This window comes from Bombina bombina, chromosome 12 (genome assembly GCF_027579735.1).
Source record: "Bombina bombina isolate aBomBom1 chromosome 12, aBomBom1.pri, whole genome shotgun sequence".
Classification (NCBI taxonomy): Eukaryota; Metazoa; Chordata; class Amphibia; order Anura; family Bombinatoridae; genus Bombina; species Bombina bombina.
Window position 1 is genome coordinate 71592595 of NC_069510.1, and position 20003 is coordinate 71612597.

Below are 20003 nucleotides of genomic sequence, written 5' to 3' on the forward strand. Positions count from 1 at the left end.
GCAGAGCCAAGGAGAGGGGAGGAGCATGGAGGATCCTCTTCGTACGATCACCACCGTACACTGAATATTGAATGCAAGTTACGCATTTAAATATGGCATACCTTGCAGCCAATAGGATGAGAGCTACTGAAATCCTATTGGCTGATTTAAACAGCCAATAGGATTTCAGTAGCTCTCATTCTATTGGCTGATATGAATTTGAAGAATCAAATCAGCCAATAGGAATACAAGGTACAACATATTTAAATGAGTAACTTGCATTCAATATTCAGTGTACGGCAGTGATCGTACAAAGAGGATCCTCCACGCTCCTTGGCTCCACGGTCGCCGGTCTTCAGTTCCTCGGTCGCCGGACTTCACTTCTGCAGTCGCCAGTCTTCAGTTCCGCAGTCCTGGATGAAGATAGAAGAGGTCACTGCAAGGAAGAAGACTTCACCGCCGGACTTCAGGAACCGTGAGTACCTATCTGGGGGTTAGACTTAGGCTTTTTTGTTTAATTTTTGGTGGGGTTTATTTTTTAGATTAGGGATTTTGGGCAATTGTAAAAGAGCTGAATGCCCTTTTAAGGGCAGTAAAAGAGCTGAATGCCCTTTTATCCAAGATGGCGTCCCTTCAATTCCGATTGGCTGATAGAATTCTATCAGCCAATCGGAATTAAGGTAGAAAAAATCCTATTGGCTGATGCAATCGGCCAATAAGATTGAGCTTGCATTCTATTGGCTGATTGGAACAGCCAATAGAATGCCAGCTCAATCCTATTGGTTGATTGGATTAGCCAATAGGATTGAACTTCAATCCTATTGGCTGATTGCATCAGCCAATAGGATTTTTTCTACCTTAATTCCGATTCCGATCCATCTTGGATGACATCATTTAAAGGAACCTTCATTCATCAGTCGGCCGTTGTTTGAAGAGGATGCTCCGCGTTGGATGTCTTGAAGATGAACCCGCTCCGCGCCGGATGGATGAAGACTTCTGCCCGTCTGGAGGACCTCTTCTGCCCGGCTTGGATGAAGACTTCTGCCCGTCTGGAGGACCACTTCTGCCCGGTTGGGTGAAGACGTCTCACGGTAGGGTGATCTTCAAGGGGTTAGTGTTAGGTTTTTTAAGGGGGGGATTGGGTGGGTTTTAGAGTAGGGTCGGTTGTGTGGGTGGTAGGTTTTAATGTTGGGGGGTTGTAATTTTTTTTTACAGGTAAAAGAGCTGATTACTTTGGGGCAATGCCCTGCAAAAGGCCCTTTTAAGGGCTATTTGTAATTTAGTGTAGAGGGGTTTTTTTTTATTTTGGGGGGCTTTTTTATTAGGGGGATTAGAGTAGGTGTAATTAGTTTAAAATTCTTGTAATTATTTTATTATTTTCTGTAATTTAGTGTTTTGTTTTTTTCATACTTTAGATAATTTTTTTTAAATTGTAATTAATTGTATTTAGTTTAGGGAATTATTTTAATTATAGTGTAGTGTTAGGTGTAATTGTAACATAGGTTAGGTTTTATTAGGTTTTATTTTACAGGTAAATTTGTCTTTATTTTAACTAGGTTGTTATTAAATAGTTAATAACTATTTAGTAACTATTCTACCTAGTTAAAATAAATACAAAGTTGCCTGTAAAATAAAAATAAACCTTTAGATAGCTACAATGTAACTATTAGTTATATTGTAGCTATCTTAGGGTTTATTTTATAGGTAAGTATTTAGTTTTAAATAGGAATAATTTAGGTAATTGTAGTAATTTTATTTAGATTTATTGAAATTATATTTCAGTTAAGGGGGGTTAGGGTTAGACTTAGGTTTAGGGGTTAATATGTTTATTGTAGTGGCGGTGACGTTGTAGGCGGCAGATTAGGGGGTTAATAAATGTAGGTAGGTTGCGGCGACATTGGGGGCGGCAGATTAGAGGTTAATAAATATAATGTAGGGTTCGGCGATGTTGGGGGCAGCAGATTAGGGGTTCATAATTATAATGTAGGTGGCGGCGGTGTCCGGAGCGTCAGATTAGGGGTTAATAATATAATGCAGGTGGCGGCGATTAGTGGTTAATAAGTGTAAGATTAGGGGTGTTTAGACTCTGGGTTCATTTTAGGGTGTTAGGTGTAGACATAAAATGTGTTTTCCACATAGGAATCAATGGGGCTGCGTTAGGAGCTTTACGCTGCTTTTTTGCAGGTGTTAGTTTTTTTTTCACCCGGCTCTCCCCCATTGATTCTTATGGGGAAATCGTGCACGAGCACGTTCAGCCAGCTCACCGCTGACTTAAGCAGCGCTGGTATTGAGGTGAGATGTGGAGCAAAATTTTGCTCTTCGCTCACTTATTTGCGGTTAACGCCGGGTTTGTAAAAACCTGCAAAACCAGCGCTGTCTGTAAGTGAGCGGTGAGCATAAACTGCTCGTTAGCACCGCATAGCTTCTAACGCAAAACTCGTAATCTAGGTGTTAGTTTTTTTTAAAGGTAAAAGAGCTGTTTAACTTAGGGCAATGCAATTGGTAGTTTAGTATTAGATTAGGGGGTGTTTTTATTTTGGGGGGCTTTTTTATTTTCATAGGGATTAGGTTTAATTTTTTTATTTTTGATAATTTGGTTTATTATTTTATGTAATGTTAGACTTTTTATTTTTTGTAATTTTAGTTTAATTTAAACTTTTTTTTATTTTAATTGTTATTTAGGATTTATTAATTTAATTGTAATTTAGGATTATTTTAATTTATGTAATGGGTTAATTTAGTGGGTGTTAGGTTAGGGGCCTTAGTGATTAGTTATTTGCGTTGTGAGGTTTGGCGGTTTAGGGGTTAATAGATTTGTTAGGTTAATTGTGATGTGGGTTAATGGCGGTTTAGGGGTTAATAAATGTATTAGGTTAATTGCAATGTGGGTAAATGGCAGATTAGGGGTTAATAGTTTAAATAGATACTTTGCGATATGGGGTTTGGCAGGTTAGGGGTTAACGCATTAGTTATTGTGGTGGGGGGTTGCCGTTGAGAGGTAGATATTGTGCATGCGTTAGATGTTTTAACAGCAAACGACGGGTAAAAATATACAAGCCGCACTTGTATGCAATCGAGTGTAGTGTAAGGTCGGGTTACCATAGTAACCTATTAATTTTTTAGAAATCCAGCATCGGGTGGAAGCGTTAACACAACGCTAACTTACACCTACACGAAAAGAGTGATCGCACGCAAAGCGGAAACCTTTTCAATGGAAACCTGGGACTAAAATGGAGCCGTAAATTACTTTTAGCTGTTGGCCGCTTTGGTAGCTCTCGGCTACATTTTTAACGGCTCAATGGAAGCAAGCACTGTGTTTGTGTTCTAAATAACAGTATTTATTTATAACATCATTTTTTACCATTCTGATTACAGTACTGTACTATCTTTCTGATGGCACTTTGTATACAAAAGAATAAAAAAATTATATAAAACTACCTTAATATATGAGCTGTATTATAGTCTGTAAATATTGTCTTAATGACATAAGATATTGTTATTTACACTTGGTCACAATCCCTTCCCAAGCTGCCCCATTTTACAGATGTAAATATACAAATATTCCAAAATCCCAAATGTTTTCCGGTCCCAAGCAGTTTGCATAAAGGGTTTTATACCTATATATATATATATATATATATATATATATATATATATATATATATATATATATATATTATTTTTTATTTGACATAAACTGGTAGTAATAATTGGAAATGGATTAAATATGGTATGTGAGTTCACATATGGTTTTCAGTTCTAAGCCACACTGGGGGCCCCATGAGACATGAGGTTGTAAGTTTTTTTAATCTTTTTAACTTGCAGCTGCTTTAGGTTAAAGCCTATGAAGTAACGGGTTAACCATATTTCATCTGATACCATATGTTGGAGGAAATACTGAAATGACAAGGTATGGTTGTACTTAAATGTACAGCTTTAATGTTTTTAGCACAAACCAACAGTGGAAGAAGGGAGGGGTGAGAAGAAAAAAAAAAAAAGTTAATGCTTGTTTAAAATGTGCTGCTTCTACATTTTTCTTTTTGATTTTTCATCAACTGCTCATTGAAACAGTCTGTGTCCTGCAGTTCCAGGAAATTCATCAGGTATTGGCGCAAATGTTTTATTTGTTTTTAGACTGCATAATAATGTTTTCCTCTTAATATATGATTTTAATCAGATTTAATATGTGAAATAGTATATAGGAAAACTGCTTATATACTGTATATATTGTACTTGCAGTCACCAGTAGACCTAAATATGCCAGCTTAGTCACATTTAATGTAAATGCTGATAAGGATTAACGAATCAGATGCTTCAAGTCATTCATTTTTTTTGTCCAAGTTCCTACCATTTCCTTCTGGTAATGGGACAAAAAAAATACTATATATTTTAAATAATATATGATTTAGATGGAGTGTGCAATAACAAAAAAAAGTTTTCCATTTACTTTTGTTGCCAAATTCTTTCTCTTGGTATCCTTTGTTAAAACATAACATCCATGATAGCATACTGAGATATGCTCAAGAATTTTATGTGACTTTCTCTCTCTCTCTCTCTCTCTCTCTCTCTCTCTCTCTCTCTCTCTCTCTATATATATATATATATATATATATATATATATATATATATATATATATATTAGACATGTGAGATCCGTTTCGGATCGATTCGGAAATTCGGCCGAATTCATAAAATTCGGGATTCGGATCGATTTGGATTTCCGAATTAAAATAGTGCAGAATTTACCGAATAAATCCGAATTAGTTCGGATTTATTCAGATTTATTCGGTAGATTCGGATGGCCATGGATTACACTAGTATTGTACAGTATATTAGGTTCACTATATATTGAACCTATCTCATGGGAAAGGAGTTTCACCAAAGGATACCAAAAGAAGGAGGTACATTTGATACCATTAAATAAAGTTTTTTTAAAATTATGAGCTTTATCTGAATTAAGAAATTAAAATGTTGACTTATCCCTTTAAAGTGAAGGTCAATTTTGATGAATTAGTGCCCGGTTTTTAATAATCCTATTAAAAACAAGGGCACTTTAATTCATCAAAATTGACATTTCACTGTTTTCTTCAAAAACTTACCTTTTAAGCATACGATTTAAGCATACGATTTAAGTTTCCAATTTACTTCTTTTATCAAATTTGTGTTGTTCCCATGGTGAAGAGATACCCAGATAGGTGTCTGTAGCATTACATGGCAGGAAATAGTGCTGCCATCTAGTGTTCTTGCAGATGGGTAATATTCTTGTAAAACTACTGCCATATAGTGATCCAGAAGAAGTAGAAGTAAATTAGAATATGGGTTCCTTTTAGTTATCACAGATAGAGTGATAGCTTTTTTTGTCTATGTCCCTTCAGATGTATATTATTTATTATTATTAAACAAATGTAACATTTTTATGCTTGTACATATGTCACTGACCAGCAGTACTGCTATGGGAGTTTTTCTTGCCAGCGAGTAAGCTTCTATCCCATGGACCAAACTCAAATCAAACAACTTTAATTTATATATTGTTTGTTAATACAAGAGAATTGCAAATAAACAAACAAACTTCTATTCAAAACTAATATGCACTCATGTGCATTTCAATCTTGGTTGAAAAGTCCCTTAACCCCTTAACGACCAAGGACGTGCAGGGTACGTCCTCAAAAAAAAGGCAGTTAACGCCTGAGGACGTACCCTGCACGTCCTCGGTGTGGAAAGCAGCTGGAAGCGATCCTGCTCGCTTCCAGCTGCTTTCCGGTTATTGCAGTGATGCCTCGATATGGAGGCATCCTGCAATAACTCTAGATGGCCATCCGATGCAGAGAGAGCCACTCTGTGGCCCTCTCTGCACCGGACATCGATGGCCGGTATCGTTGGTGGGTGGGAGCCGACTTGGGAGGCGGGTGGGCGGCCATCGATGGGCCGGGTAATGTAGAGGGGGGCAGGGCCGATGGGGGCGCGCACGGGGGGCGGCGGGCGGGCGCGTGCACGGGGCGGGAGCGGGTGGGAACGCTACACTACAGAAAATATAAAAGTGTATAAAAGTTTGAGAAAGGGGTATTTTAATTTGAAAAATATAAATCGAAGGTATCTAGGAGGGGGTGGGGGGTTGGTCTTTGGTGGGGCAGGGAGCTACACTACAGAAAAGGGGAAAAATTTAAAAATATCATCAATTTTATTCTAAACTGGGTACTGGCAGACAGCTGCCAGTACCCAAGATGGCGGCCATTAAGACAGAGGGGGAGAGTTAGAGAGCTGTTTGGTGGGGGATCAGTCAGGTTGGGGGCTAAAGGGGGGTCCTACAGAGCAGCATATGTAAATATGCCTTTTCTTTAAAAAAAAAAAAAGCCCAAATATAGCTTTTATTTTAGTACTGGCAGTTTCTGCCAGTACTTAAGATGGCGGGGACAATTGTGGGGTGGGGGAGGGAAGAGAGCTGTTTGGGAGGGATCAGGGGGTCTGATGTTTCAGGTGGGAGGCTAAGCTCTACACTAAAGCTAAAATTAACCCTGCAAGCTCCCTACAAGCTACCTAATTAACCCCTTCACTGCTAGCCATAATTCATGTGATGCGCATTTAGCGGCCTAAGTACCAAAAAGCAACGCCAAAGCCATATATGTCTGCTATTTCTGAACAAAGGGGATCACAGAGAAAAATTTACAACCATTTATGCCATAATTGCACAAGCCGTTTGTAAATAATTTCAGTGAGAAACAAAAAGTTTGTGAAAAAGGGAACTTTTTTTTCTATTTGATCGCATTTGGCGGTGAAATGGTGGCATGAAATATACCAAAATGTGCCTATATCAATACTTTGGGTTGTCTGCTACACTAGACTAAAGCTAAAATTAACCCTACAAGCTCCCTAATTAACCCCTGCACTGCTGGGCATAATACACGTGTGGTGCGCAGAGGCATTTAGCGGCCTTCTAATTACCAAAAAGCAATGTCAAAGCCATATATGTCTGCTATTTCTGAACAAAGGGGATCCCAGAGAAAAATTTACAACCATTTGTGCCATAATTGCACAAGCTGTTTGTAAATAATTTCAGTGAGAAACCGAAAGTTTGTGAAAAAGTGAACGATTTTTTGTATTTGATCGCATTTGGCGGTGAAATGGTGGCATGAAATATACCAAAATTGGCCTAGGTCAATACTTTGGGATGTCTTCTAAAAAAAAATATATACATGTCAAGGGATATTCAGGAATTCCTGAAAGATATCAGTGTCCCAATGTAACTAGCGCTAATCTTGAATAAAATGGTTTGGAAATAGCAAAGTGCTACTTGTATTTATGGCTCTATAACTTGCAAAAAAAGCAAAGAACGTGTAAACATTGGGTATTTCTAAAATCAGGACAAAATTTAGAAAATATTTAGCATGGGTGTTTTTTGGTGGTTGTAGATGTGTAACAGATTTTGGGGGTCAAAGTTAGAAAAAGTGTGTTTTTTCCATTTTTTTCTCATATTTTATAAATTTTTTTATAATAAATTATGATATGATGAAAATAATGGTATCTTTGGAAAGTCCATTTAATGGCGAGAAAAACGGTATATAATATGTGTGGGTACAGTAAATAAGCAAGAGGAAAATTACAGCTAAACACAAACACAGCAAAAATGTAAAAATAGCCTTGGTCCCAAACGGACAGAAAATTAAAAAGTGCTGTGGTCATTAAGGGGTTAAAGGGACAGTCTAGTCCAAAATAACCTGTCATGATTCAGATTGGGCATGTAATTTTAAACAACTTTCCAATGTACATTTATCATCAATTTTGGTTTATTCTCTTGGTATTCTTAGTTGAAAGCTAAACCTAGGTAGCCTCATATGCTAAATTCTAAGCCCTTGAAGGTCGCCTCTTATCTGAATGTATTATTAAATTTTTCACAACTAGAGGGCATTAGTTCATGTGTGCCATATAGATAACATTGTGCTTATGCCTGAGGAGTTACCTAGGAGCCAGCACTGATTGGCTAAAATGCAAGTCTGCAGAGCCTTATATACAAGGTAATCACAGAGGTAAAAAGTATAATAAAATAAATGTGTTGGTTATGAAAAACTGGGGAATGGGTAATAAAGGGATTAACTATCTTTTTAAACAACAAAAATTCTGGTGTAGACTGTCCCTTTAAATTCTACTCCAGAATTGTTATTGCTTAAAAAGATAGATAATCCCTTTATTACCCATTCCCCAGTTTTGCATAACCAACACAGTTATATTAATACACTTTTTACCTCTGTGATTACTTTATATCTAAGCCTCTGCAGTTAAAGGGACTTTAAAGTCAAAATTAAACGTTCATGTTTCTAAAAGAGCATGCAGTTTTAAGAAAATGTACTTTTATTATCATCAAATTTGCTTTTGTTCTATTGGTATCCTTAGTGGAAGAGTAAACAAATGAAAGCTCATAGGAGCTCAGGGTTGTGCAAGTGTCATTAACACTGTTGCCATAAAGTACTAAATACATGTGCACATCTCTGTTTATTCTTCAACAAAGGATACCAAGAGGACAAGGCAAATTTGATCATAGAAGCAAATTGGAATTATTATTTTTTTAATTTAAATTACATGCTGTACTGGAATCACAAAAGTTTAATTTTAGCTTAACAAAACTGTTTTTTTTCTGTGATTTCTCAAGGAGGGTTTGCAACAAGCAAAATATATGCAGACAATTAAGTAAAAATTATTCAATGTTGGCAATGATTATTTTTTCACTTACCTAATAATACAAATTGGTGTGGGCCTTACAATTACATATAATTTAACATATATATATATATATTTTTTATAGCAAAATGCTTTAAGGGACGTTAAACACAAAGGGCTAGATTAAGAGTGGAGCGCAAAATTATTGCGCTCCTGCAAACAGCAAATTTGCCCGTTTGTGGGAGCGTGATAATTAACTAGCCACTACGAGCTTGCGGTAGCAATTAGCACTCCAAATTTAACCAGAGATCAGATCTCTGGATAATTTTCGAAAACTGCCCCATATACCCTCAAAATAGAGGGCATTGTAGTTTTTTATTAACCCTTTAAGGACCGGGCATTTCAGACTAAAACTTCCCCAAAAGACCAGAGCATTTTTAGCAATTTTGCCATCACTACATTTAAACAGAAATTGAGCCTTTTTTATATTTACCTACCAAAACTATATATTTTTTTAGTAGACAACCCAAAGTATTGATCTAGGCCCAATTTGGTATATTTCATGCCACCATTTCGCCAAATGCAATCAAATAAAACAATTGTTAACTGTTTCACAAACTTTAGATTTCTCACTGAAATTATTTACAAACAGCTTGTGCAATCAAATGGTTGTAAAAGCTTCTCTGGGCTCCCCTTTGTTCAGAAATAGCAGACTTATATGGCTTTGCCATTGCTTTTTGGTAATTAGAAGGCAGCTAATTGCAGCTGTGGACCACACATTGATTATTCCCAGCAGTGAAGGGGATCAGGTAGCTTGTAAGGTTAGGATATCTGTGAATGGAGATCACAAAAAAGAGGGCGCCTCCTAGTGTAATACTGTGAGTATAACCAACAATGGCAAGTCTTGAGAGAGAAAATATACTCACAAAATGAGCAGCACCAATGTGCTAAGTGACGCAAGCTGAGATATCACAGTTTCCCAGCGAACTGATCCTCAAGAGGATGTAGGGGCTTGGGAGTGCCCAGATGAAGTCCAATAAAACTCAGGCTTCCATAAAGTTCAGCAAATTTTTATTAAAACCAATAGTTTAAAACCAATGGGTATGTACATTACCCAAAGTAATTAAAAAGCAAAGTTACCAACAGATTACAACGAGTTTCTCAGCTGTGCTAACTCTTTCATCAGGCTTTTGTTGACATGATGGAAGCTCTGACTTTTATGTCTCTCTTACCTAATCCCTTATTGGTTCCTCCCACTCCCTAATAGACAGGTGTAATTGTCAGTAAAACACCTATCATGAAATTACCTATCTCATATATATATATATATATATATATATATATATACTAAAATCAAAATACAGTGTTGATAATTGTTATATTATAAGTCGACATCAGATAAAAATATGGTCCATTGTTTACCTAGATTTACTGCACTTCCTCCACATTTGTATATATATATATATATATATATATATATATATATATATATATATATATACAGTATATATGTGGAGGAAGTGCAGTAAATCTAGGTAAACAATGGACTATATTTTTATCTGATGTCGACTTATAATATAGCAATTATCAACACTGTAGTAAATATATATATAAGTATATATACAGTATATATATATATATATATGTGAGATAGGTAATTTCATGATAGGTGTTTTACTGACAATTGCACCTGTCTAATTAGGGAGTGGGAGAAACCAATTAGGGATTAAGTAAGAGAGACATTAAAGTCAGAGCTTCCATCATGTCAACAGATGCCTGATGAAACAGCTAGCACAGCTGAGAAACGCGTTGCAATCTGTTGGTAACTTTGCTTTTTAATTACTTTGGGTAATGTACATACCCATTGGTTTTAAACTATTGGTTTTAATAAAAGTTTGCTGAAATTTATGGTGTCCAGATATTGGCGTGTTCCAATGTTTTTGTACTCCAGTGTGTGATGGTGAAAAAAAGTTGACGCGTTTCGGCCTTGATAAAGGCCCATGACCCAGGGCCGAATAAAGGCCCATGACCCAGGGCCGAAACGCGTCGACAGTATTGGTCACTAGCAAGACACTTCGAATCAACACTTTAGAAGATCCTTTACACCACAGAGGGATTCTATGTAAAGACCACAACATACTTTTAATATTTTTGTTTGAATACCGTCCACCACAGTTGTTACACCTGTCTACATTTCTTTTTTCCATTTTTGGATAGTTTCATATTTTTTCACGTTTCTAATTTTTAATTTTTTTCACTCTTTTTGACACACATTTGTCACTTTTTATATGATCATATTTCAATTTTAATTTTACAATTTTGATTTTAATTTTGGGATTTTTCACCATCACACACTGGAGTACAAAAACATTGGAACACGCCAATATCTGTCTTGATAAAGGCCCATGACCCAGGGCCGAAACGCGTCGACAGTATTGGTCACTAGTAAGACACTTCGAATCAACACTTTAGAAGATCCTTTACACCACAGAGGGATTCTATGTAAAGACCACAACATCCTTTTAATATTTTTGTTTGAATATCGTCCACCACAGTTGTTACACCTGTCTACATTTCTTTTTTCCATTTTTGGATAATTTCATATTTTTTCACATTTCTAATTTTTAATTTTTTTCACGCTTTTTGATACACATTTGTCACTTTTTATATGATCATATTTCTATTTTAATTTTACAATTTTGATTTTAACTTTGGGATTTTTCACCATCACACACTGGAGTACAACAACATTGGAACACGCCAATATCTGGACACCATTTTGATGTGACTTTTTCCATTACATAAAGGGACTAGAGATGCTTATTTTCTTTTAAGGTGCACCTTAGAGTCTGTTTTTTTTATTTATTGTTATTTTATCGTTTTTTTATCTCTACATATTGAATTTAATATCCAATATGTATTATCCTGTATAACTATTTTATATAATTTTTATACATAAATATATCCTTACTATCAATCTTTTGGCGCTCCTCACTTATTTTTGACTTTATGATCACTGTTACCCAAATGTTCTTTGACTTCTACGTTTGATATTATATCTGTATTGTTTGATAGCACTAAATCCAATATAGCGTTACTCCTAGTTGGCTCCTCTATTAATTGTGACAAGAAATTATCCCTGAAAACATTTAAAAATCTATCCCCCTTAGCTGAATTACTAGTTTCATTGGCCCAGTTTATATCAGGGTAGTTAAAATCTCCCATAATTACAGCACTGTTATTAGCAGCCTTACCTATTTGGATTAGTAGTTGAGTTTCCTCCGGGTCACTAATGTTGGGGGGCTTATAGCATGTTCCTAGTAATATTTTTTTAGGATTTTTCCGCCCACTCTTTATTTCAACCCACAGGGTATCTACATTGTCACTTGTATCATAAATATCTTCCCTTATTGTAGGTTTAAGGTTAGGTTTAATATACATGCAGATTCATCCACCCCTTTTATTATTCCTGTCCCTCCTAAATAAAGTATACCCCTCTAAGTTAACTGCCCAGTCATGTGAATCTTCCCACCAAGTTTCAGTTATACTGATAACATCATAGTCCTCTTCTGCAACTAAGAGCTCCAGCTCCCCCATTTTACCTGTCATGCTTCTTGCATTTGTTGTCATACATTCAATTTTCATGTGCTTTTTGCTGCTACTTGGTGTGCTTTCCTCTATACTTTCTAATGTGACATTTCTTAAGTCATTCCTTCTTTGAGATATTAAGGGAGTGACATATTCACAGACTGATCTCTTTATTCTATTGTGTTCTAACTGACCCTCCCCCCCTTTGCCTAGTTTAAAAGGTTCTCTAAATGTGCTACCATCCTTTTCCCCAACACACCTGAACCCATGTCATTCAGGTGCAATCCATCCTTACTGTACAAATTGTACCCAAGTGAAAAGTCAGCCCAGTGCTCTAAAAAGTCAAACCCCTCATTTTTACACCATGTTTTTAACCATGAATTAACAGACCTTATTCCATTAGCAAAGATGCTTCCAGTAAAGCTATTACTGTTTCAGCAGCATATATGCTACCTGTGCCTAGAGCAGGGGTGGACAACTATCAGACTTCCAGATGTTATGGACTACATCTCCCATGATGCTTTGCCAGCATTATGACTGAAAGAGCATTATGGGAGATGTAGTTCATAACATTTGGAGGGCCGGTAATTGCCCACCCCTGGCCTAGAGGATCATTATTCAAACACCATGGGGTATATTTACCAAAGTTCGAGCGGACATGATACGATGTAGCATATCATGTCCGCTGCACATTGATAAATGCCAACAGCATACGCTGTCGGCATTTATCATCGCACAAGCAGGTCACCAGAACTGCTTGTGCAATACTACCCCCTGCAGATTCGCGGCCAAGGTGTCAATCAACCCGATCGTATTCGATTGGGTTGAGTTCTGTCCCCCGCCCTAGAGCAGGCGGACAAGTTATGGAGCAGTGGTCTTTAGCTATTCGGAGCTTGATAATTCGGCCCCCATGACTGTTAGAGAGGTGGTATGTAGTGCATCAGTGAAGACTAAGGGGCCCATTTATCAAGCTCCATATGGAGCTTGAAGGGCCGTGTTTCAGGCGAGCCTTCAGAAAGACCGCTGCTCCATAACCTCTCCGCCTGCTCTGTGGAGGCGGACAGAGATAGCGTGAAATCAACCCGATCGAATACGATCGGGTTGATTGACACCCCCTGCTAGCGGCCAATTGGCCGCGAATCTGCAGGGGGTGGCATTGCACCAGCAGTTCACAAGAGCTGCTGGTGCAATGCTGAATGCGGAGAGCGTATGCTGTCCACATTCAGCAATGTCTGTCAGACATGATCCACTGATCGGATCATGTCGCACAGACATTTCATAAATAGGCCCCTTAAAGTGATGGTAAACTCTCCCCTTTATAAAAACAGGTCTGAAATGTTTAGTGATATTTTAGAGGGAGTTTAATTCATCAGTTGTAATAAAGTTGTGCTATAACTTACATTTTAATATAGAAATGAAATTCAAATCCATTTTTGCACCAGGACCCTCTGTTGATTAGGTCTGCCACTGTGCTGCAGGGTTAGCAGGGCGGAACATGTATTGTGCCTCTGGACATCACATGATTAGTACTGATGAACAGCACAATACATGTTCCTCCCTGTACACCCTGCAACATGTGTAACTCATAAGTGTCTAGGAAAACATGGCTGAGGTGGCAACCTTAAAGGGACAATCTACACCATAATTGTTATTGTTTTAAAAGATAGATAATCCCTTTATTACCCATTCCCTAGTTTTGCATAACCAACACAGTTATAATTATACACTTTTTACCTCTGTGATTACCTTGTATCTAAGCTTCAGCAAGCTGCACCCTTATTTCAGTTCTTTTTACTGAGTTGCGCCAATTAGTGCTGACTCCTAGGTAACTCCACAGGAGTGAGCATAATGTTATATATATGGCACACATTAACTTACACCCTTTAGTGGTAAAAAACTGTCAAAATGCATTCAGAAAAGAGGTGGCCTTCAAGGTCTAAGAAATTAGCATATAAACCTCCTAGGGTTAGCTTTCAACTAAGAATACCAAGAGAACAAAGCAAAATTAGTGATAAAAGTAAATTGTAAAATTGTTTAAAATTACATGCTCTATCTGATTTATGAACGTTTACTTTGGACTAGACTGTCCCTTTGATTGAGCCATAACTAAGTAGCAAGCTAGCAGCAGAAAGTATTTTGTATTTTGGGATTGCTAGTCTAAGAGAGGTCAGACTTCTACTATAACAGAACTAAACAAGGAACGGCTTTACAGTATGATGTAACAATGTCAACATGTGTAAGAAATGATATGCTTTCTTTAAAATGAAATGGAGACAGCTCTTCCTGCTTAACAAATATCTGAGCAGCATTAGTGCAGACGGTGACCCCTGCTGATATCCTAATGAATACACTCTTATATTGTTTTCTGTACCCTTGGTTGACCTGTATAGTCAATCAACAACTGCACTGGGGTTGCTCTTAAAGGGGCTTAAAAGTGCAAGAAGAAAAGTCTTTAAATTGTTATAGCATGTTACTATGGCACTAAGGCTTGCATATAACTATGTACTTAACCCCTGCAAAGGCATAAGACACTAAGGGGCATATCTATCAAGCTCCGAATGGAGCTTGATGCCCCATGTTTCTGGCGAGCCTGCAGGCTTGCCAGAAACAGCAGTTATGAAGCAGCGGTCACAAAGACTGCTTCTCCATAACCTGTCCGCCTGCTGTCGGAAATCAACCCGATCGAGTACGATCGGGTTGATTGACACCCCCCTGCTGGCGGCCGATTGGCCGCGAGTCTGCAGGGGGCGGCGTTGCACAAGAGCTGCTGGTGCAATGCTGAATACAGAGAGCGTATTGCTCTCCTTATTCAGCGAGGTCTGGCGGACCTGATCCGCACTGGCGGATCAGTTCCGCCAGACTTTGATAAATCGAGGCCTACATCAAGTCAGTGCAGTACTGGGAGCTATCTGAACAAATCTGGTGAGCCAATGACAAGAGGCATATGTGTGTAACCACCAATCACCAGCCAGCTCCCAGTAGTGCGTTGTTGCTCCTGAGCCTACCTAGGTATGCTTTTAAACTAAGCATATCAAGAAAAAAGTAAATGTGATAACAGAAGTAAACAGAACAGTCTATAGTTATATGCTCTGTCTGAACCATGAAAGTATCATTTTTACTTTTATGTGCTTTTAAAGGGGCATCAAATTCAAAGTCGAAATACGCATAGGTGCATTTTAATACACAATAGAAGAATTAGCAAAAATGTTTCCAGCAGAAGTTAAAGGGACATGAAGGCCAAACATTTTCTGTCGTGATTCAAATAGAAAATAGTAAATACAATTTTAAAAAGTTCTGAATTTACTTCTATTACCCATTTTTCTTAGTTTATCATGTTATTCTTTGTTAAAAAGATATCTAGATAGGTAGCGTGCATGTCTAGAGCACTACATGACAGTCAATAGTGCTGCCATCTAGTGCTCTTGCTAATGTATAACATTGTTGCAAAACTGCTGCCTTATAATACTGCAGAAACGTGCACACTCTTGAACTTACTTTCCTGCTTTTAAACAAAGGATAACAAGAAAACAGACAATTTAATAAAATAAGTTGTTTAAAATTGTATGTTCTATCTGAATTATGAAAGAAAACTTTTGGGTTTTATATCCCTTTAAGTTTCAGTGAAGCACAGAGCATATGTGTTTATGCCCAGTGCACTTCACTTGTTTAGAAAGCTGGGAGAGGCATAGATGTATCAGCAATGATACAGAAACATGTGTCCTCAGAGCTTACAATTGTATTCTCTATTATTCATCCATTAAATATATTATTTGTACTTCAGCTTTATGTTCCTTAGTAAAACATATACACATATATATATATATATATATATATATATATATATATATACTAGTTGGAAAGCCTGCCCAGAGGGCAGACTATTGTGGTGACGGAACCACCGAACCACCCTGCCATTTTTGGAAGGGCAATCTATTGTGGTGACGGAACCACCCTGCCATTTTTGGAAGGGCAATCTATTGTGGTGACAGAACCACCCTGCCATTTTTGGAAGGGCAATCTATTGTGGTGACGGAACCACCCTGCCATTTTTGGAATCCACCTGGATGCAGCTTATGCTGCATCCAGGTGGATTCTTTCACCACCCTGCCATCCAGGTGGATTCCGAAAAAAGCAGGGTGGTGAAAGAATCCATCCAGGTGGATTCTTTCACCACCCCTTTTGCTCTCTCTCCCCCCTCTCTTTTTTGCTCTCTCCCCCTCTCTTTTGCTCTCTCTCCCCCCTCTCTTTTACTCTCTCTCCCCCTCTCTTTTGCTCTCTCTCCCCCTTCTCTTTTGATCTCTCCCCCTCTCTTTTGCTATTTCTCTCCCCCCTCTCTTTTGCTCTCCCTCTCCCCTCTCTTGTGCTCTCTCTCCCCTCTCTTTTGCTCTCTCTCTCCCCTCTCTTTTGCTCTCTCTCTCCCCTCTCATTTGCTCTCTCCCTCCCCTCTCATTTGCTCTCTCTCCTCTCAGTCTTTGTTGTTAATAAGAAAAAAAAATTGAACTACAGAAAAAATAAACAAATAAAACCTAATCCCTATGAAAATAAAAAAGCCCCCCAAAATAAAAACACCCCCTAATCTAATGCTAAACTACCAATAGCCCTTAAAAGGGCTTTTTGTAGGGCAAAGCCCTAAGTTAAACAGCTCTTTTAGATAATATTTAAAAATTGTTAGAGGCGCCTGCTCTTAGATATATTTGGGATAATAAGTGATAGTGCAATGTGTGTGTTAATCACAAATAATCAGCCGATAAAACTAGTTAATAAATCTATAAAATACTTATATATTGTATATTCGCCATACAACAGTGTTGCTAATAAAGAATAAATATAGCAATATAATCACATCCCATACAACATAATGGGGATGTGAATAATACAAATGCAATAAATAGCATTAAACAACGTGCAGTATAAAAATCAGTGTTATAATAATGTGTCAACAAAACAAAATGAACGTGATCACTAAATCAGTGATTTTTAACCTTTTTTTTGCCGTGGCACACTTTTTTACATTAAAAAATCCTGTGGCACACCACCATCCCAAAATTTAAAAAAAATCACACATTGTAGCCTAATACAGCATATATATATAAACATACACACAAACACACACATACTGTATGTATTGTGCTGTTATGCCATGCCTCCTACAAACTACCCCTGCACTGGGGGTAAAAAACAAGCAAAGTTTAAAAAATATGTCACACTGTTGTCAGTCTGCCGTGGCACACCTGAGGATCTCTCACGGCACACTAGTGTGCCACGGCACACTGGTTGAAAAACACTGCACTAAATGATATAAGTGATATAAAAACTTGATAAGTGATGCCCAAAGAGTGCCAGAAACCGTTCGTTCCAGACTTGGATATTCAAGGTCCCAAACGTTCGGTGTCGCGAGGCTGCTGTACTCCTTCCAAGGCTTATTGGCACATAAGCAAGGCTCTGTAGTAGTATGGATAAAATAACAGAATTTATGCTTACCTGATAAATTACTTTCTCCAACGGTGTGTCCGGTCCACGGCGTCATCCATAACTTGTGGGAATATTCTCTTCCCCAACAGGAAATGGCAAAGAGCACAGCAAAAGCTGTCCATATAGTCCCTCATAGGCTCCGCCCACCCCAGTCATTCGACCGACGGAGAGGAGAAAAAAACAGGAGAAACTATAGGGTGCCGTGGTGACTGTAGTTAAAGAAAGAAATTCATCAAACCTGATTAAAAAACCAGGGCGGGCCGTGGACCGGACACACCGTTGGAGAAAGTAATTTATCAGGTAAGCATAAATTCTGTTTTCTCCAACATTGGTGTGTCCGGTCCACGGCGTCATCCATAACTTGTGGGAACCAATACCAAAGCTTTAGGACACGGATGAAGGGAGGGAGCCAATCAGGTTGCCTAAACGGAAGGCACCACGGCTTGCAAAACCTTTCTCCCAAAAATAGCCTCCGAAGAAGCAAAAGTATCGAATTTGTAGAATTTGGCAAAAGTGTGCAGGGAAGACCAAGTTGCTGCCTTACATATCTGATCAACAGAAGCCTCGTTCTTGAAGGTCCATGTGGAAGCCACAGCCCTAGTAGAGTGAGCTGTAATGCGTTCAGGAGGCTGCCGTCCGGCAGTCTCGTAAGCCAATCGGATGATGCTTTTCAGCCAAAAGGAAAGAGAGGTAGCAGTAGCTTTTTGACCTCTCCTCTTACCAGAATAAACGACAAACAGAGAAGACGTTTGTCTGAAATCCTTTGTTGCTTCTAAATAGAACTTTAAAGCACGAACTACATCTAAATTGTGTAACAAACGTTCCTTCTTTGAAACTGGATTCGGACACAAAGAAGGCACAACTATTTCCTGGTTAATATTCTTGTTGGAAACAACCTTTGGAAGGAAACCAGGTTTAGTACGCAAAACAACCTTATCTGAATGGAACACCAGATAGGGCGGATTACACTGCAAAGCAGATAACTCAGAAACTCTTCTAGCAGAAGAAATAGCAACCAAAAACAGAACTTTCCAAGATAACATCTTGATATCTATGGAATGTAGAGGTTCAAACGGAACCCCTTGAAGAACTGAAAGAACTAAATTCAGACTCCAAGGAGGAGTCAAAGGCCTGTAAACAGGCTTGATCCTGACCAAAGCCTGAACAAAAGCTTGAACATCAGGCACAGCTGCCAGTTGTTTGTGTAATAAGACAGATAAAGCAGAAATCTGTCCCTTTAGAGAACTCGCTGATAATCCCTTATCCAAACCTTCTTGGAGAAAGGAAAGGATCCTAGGAATTTTGATCTTACTCCATGAGAATCCCTTGGATTCACACCAATAGATATATCTTTTCCATATTTTATGGTAAATCTTCCTAGTTACAGGTTTTCTGGCTTGTATCAGAGTATCTATGACAGAATCCGAAAACCCACGCTTAGATAAAATCAAGCGTTCAATTTCCAAGCCGTTAGCTGAAGGGAAACTAGATTTGGATGTTCGAATGGACCTTGTACTAGAAGATCCTGTCTCAAAGGTAGCTTCCATGGTGGAGCCGATGACATATTCACCAGGTCTGCATACCAAGTCCTGCGTGGCCACGCAGGAGCTATCAAGATCACAGAGGCCCTCTCCTGCTTGATCCTAGCTACCAGCCTGGGAATGAGAGGAAACGGTGGAAACACATAAGCTAGGTTGAAGGTCCAAGGCGCTACTAATGCATCCACTAGAGTCGCCTTGGGATCCCTGGATCTGGACCCGTAGCAAGGAACCTTGAAGTTCTGACGAGACGCCATTAGATCCATGTCTGGAATGCCCCATAATTGAGTCAACTGGGCAAAGATCTCCGGGTGGAGTTCCCACTTCCCCGGATGGAATGTCTGACGACTCAGATAATCCGCCTCCCAGTTTTCCACTCCTGGGATGTGGATCGCAGATAGGTGGCAGGAGTGATCCTCCGCCCATTTTATTATTTTGGTCACTTCTCTCATCGCCAGGGAACTCCTTGTTCCCCCCTGATGATTGATGTAAGCAACAGTCGTCATGTTGTCTGATTGGAATCTTATGAATCTGGCCTTTGCTAGTTGAGGCCAAGCCCTGAGAGCATTGAATATCGCTCTCAGTTCCAGAATGTTTATCAGGAGAAGAGACTCTTCCCGAGACCATAGTCCCTGAGCTTTCAGGGAGTCCCAGACCGCGCCCCAGCCCACTAGACTGGCATCGGTCGTGACGATGACCCACTCTGGTCTGCGGAAGCTCATTCCCTGGGACAGGTGGTCCTGGGTTAGCCACCAACGGAGTGAGTCTCTGGTCTTC

At 38.6% G+C, this 20003-nt stretch overlaps 1 protein-coding gene across 1 annotated transcript in view; it reads left to right on the forward strand.

The window, feature by feature from the left end:
* The first annotated feature begins 3956 nt into the window (after positions 1–3956).
* LOC128643054 (ectonucleoside triphosphate diphosphohydrolase 8) overlaps positions 3957–20003 on the forward strand; it is a 172661-nt gene continuing 156614 nt past the window's right edge. Inside the window, exon 1 of the mRNA XM_053695988.1 lies at positions 3957–4082. The gene's annotated coding sequence lies outside the window, so the exon portion shown is untranslated. The remainder of the gene's footprint in view (positions 4083–20003) is intronic.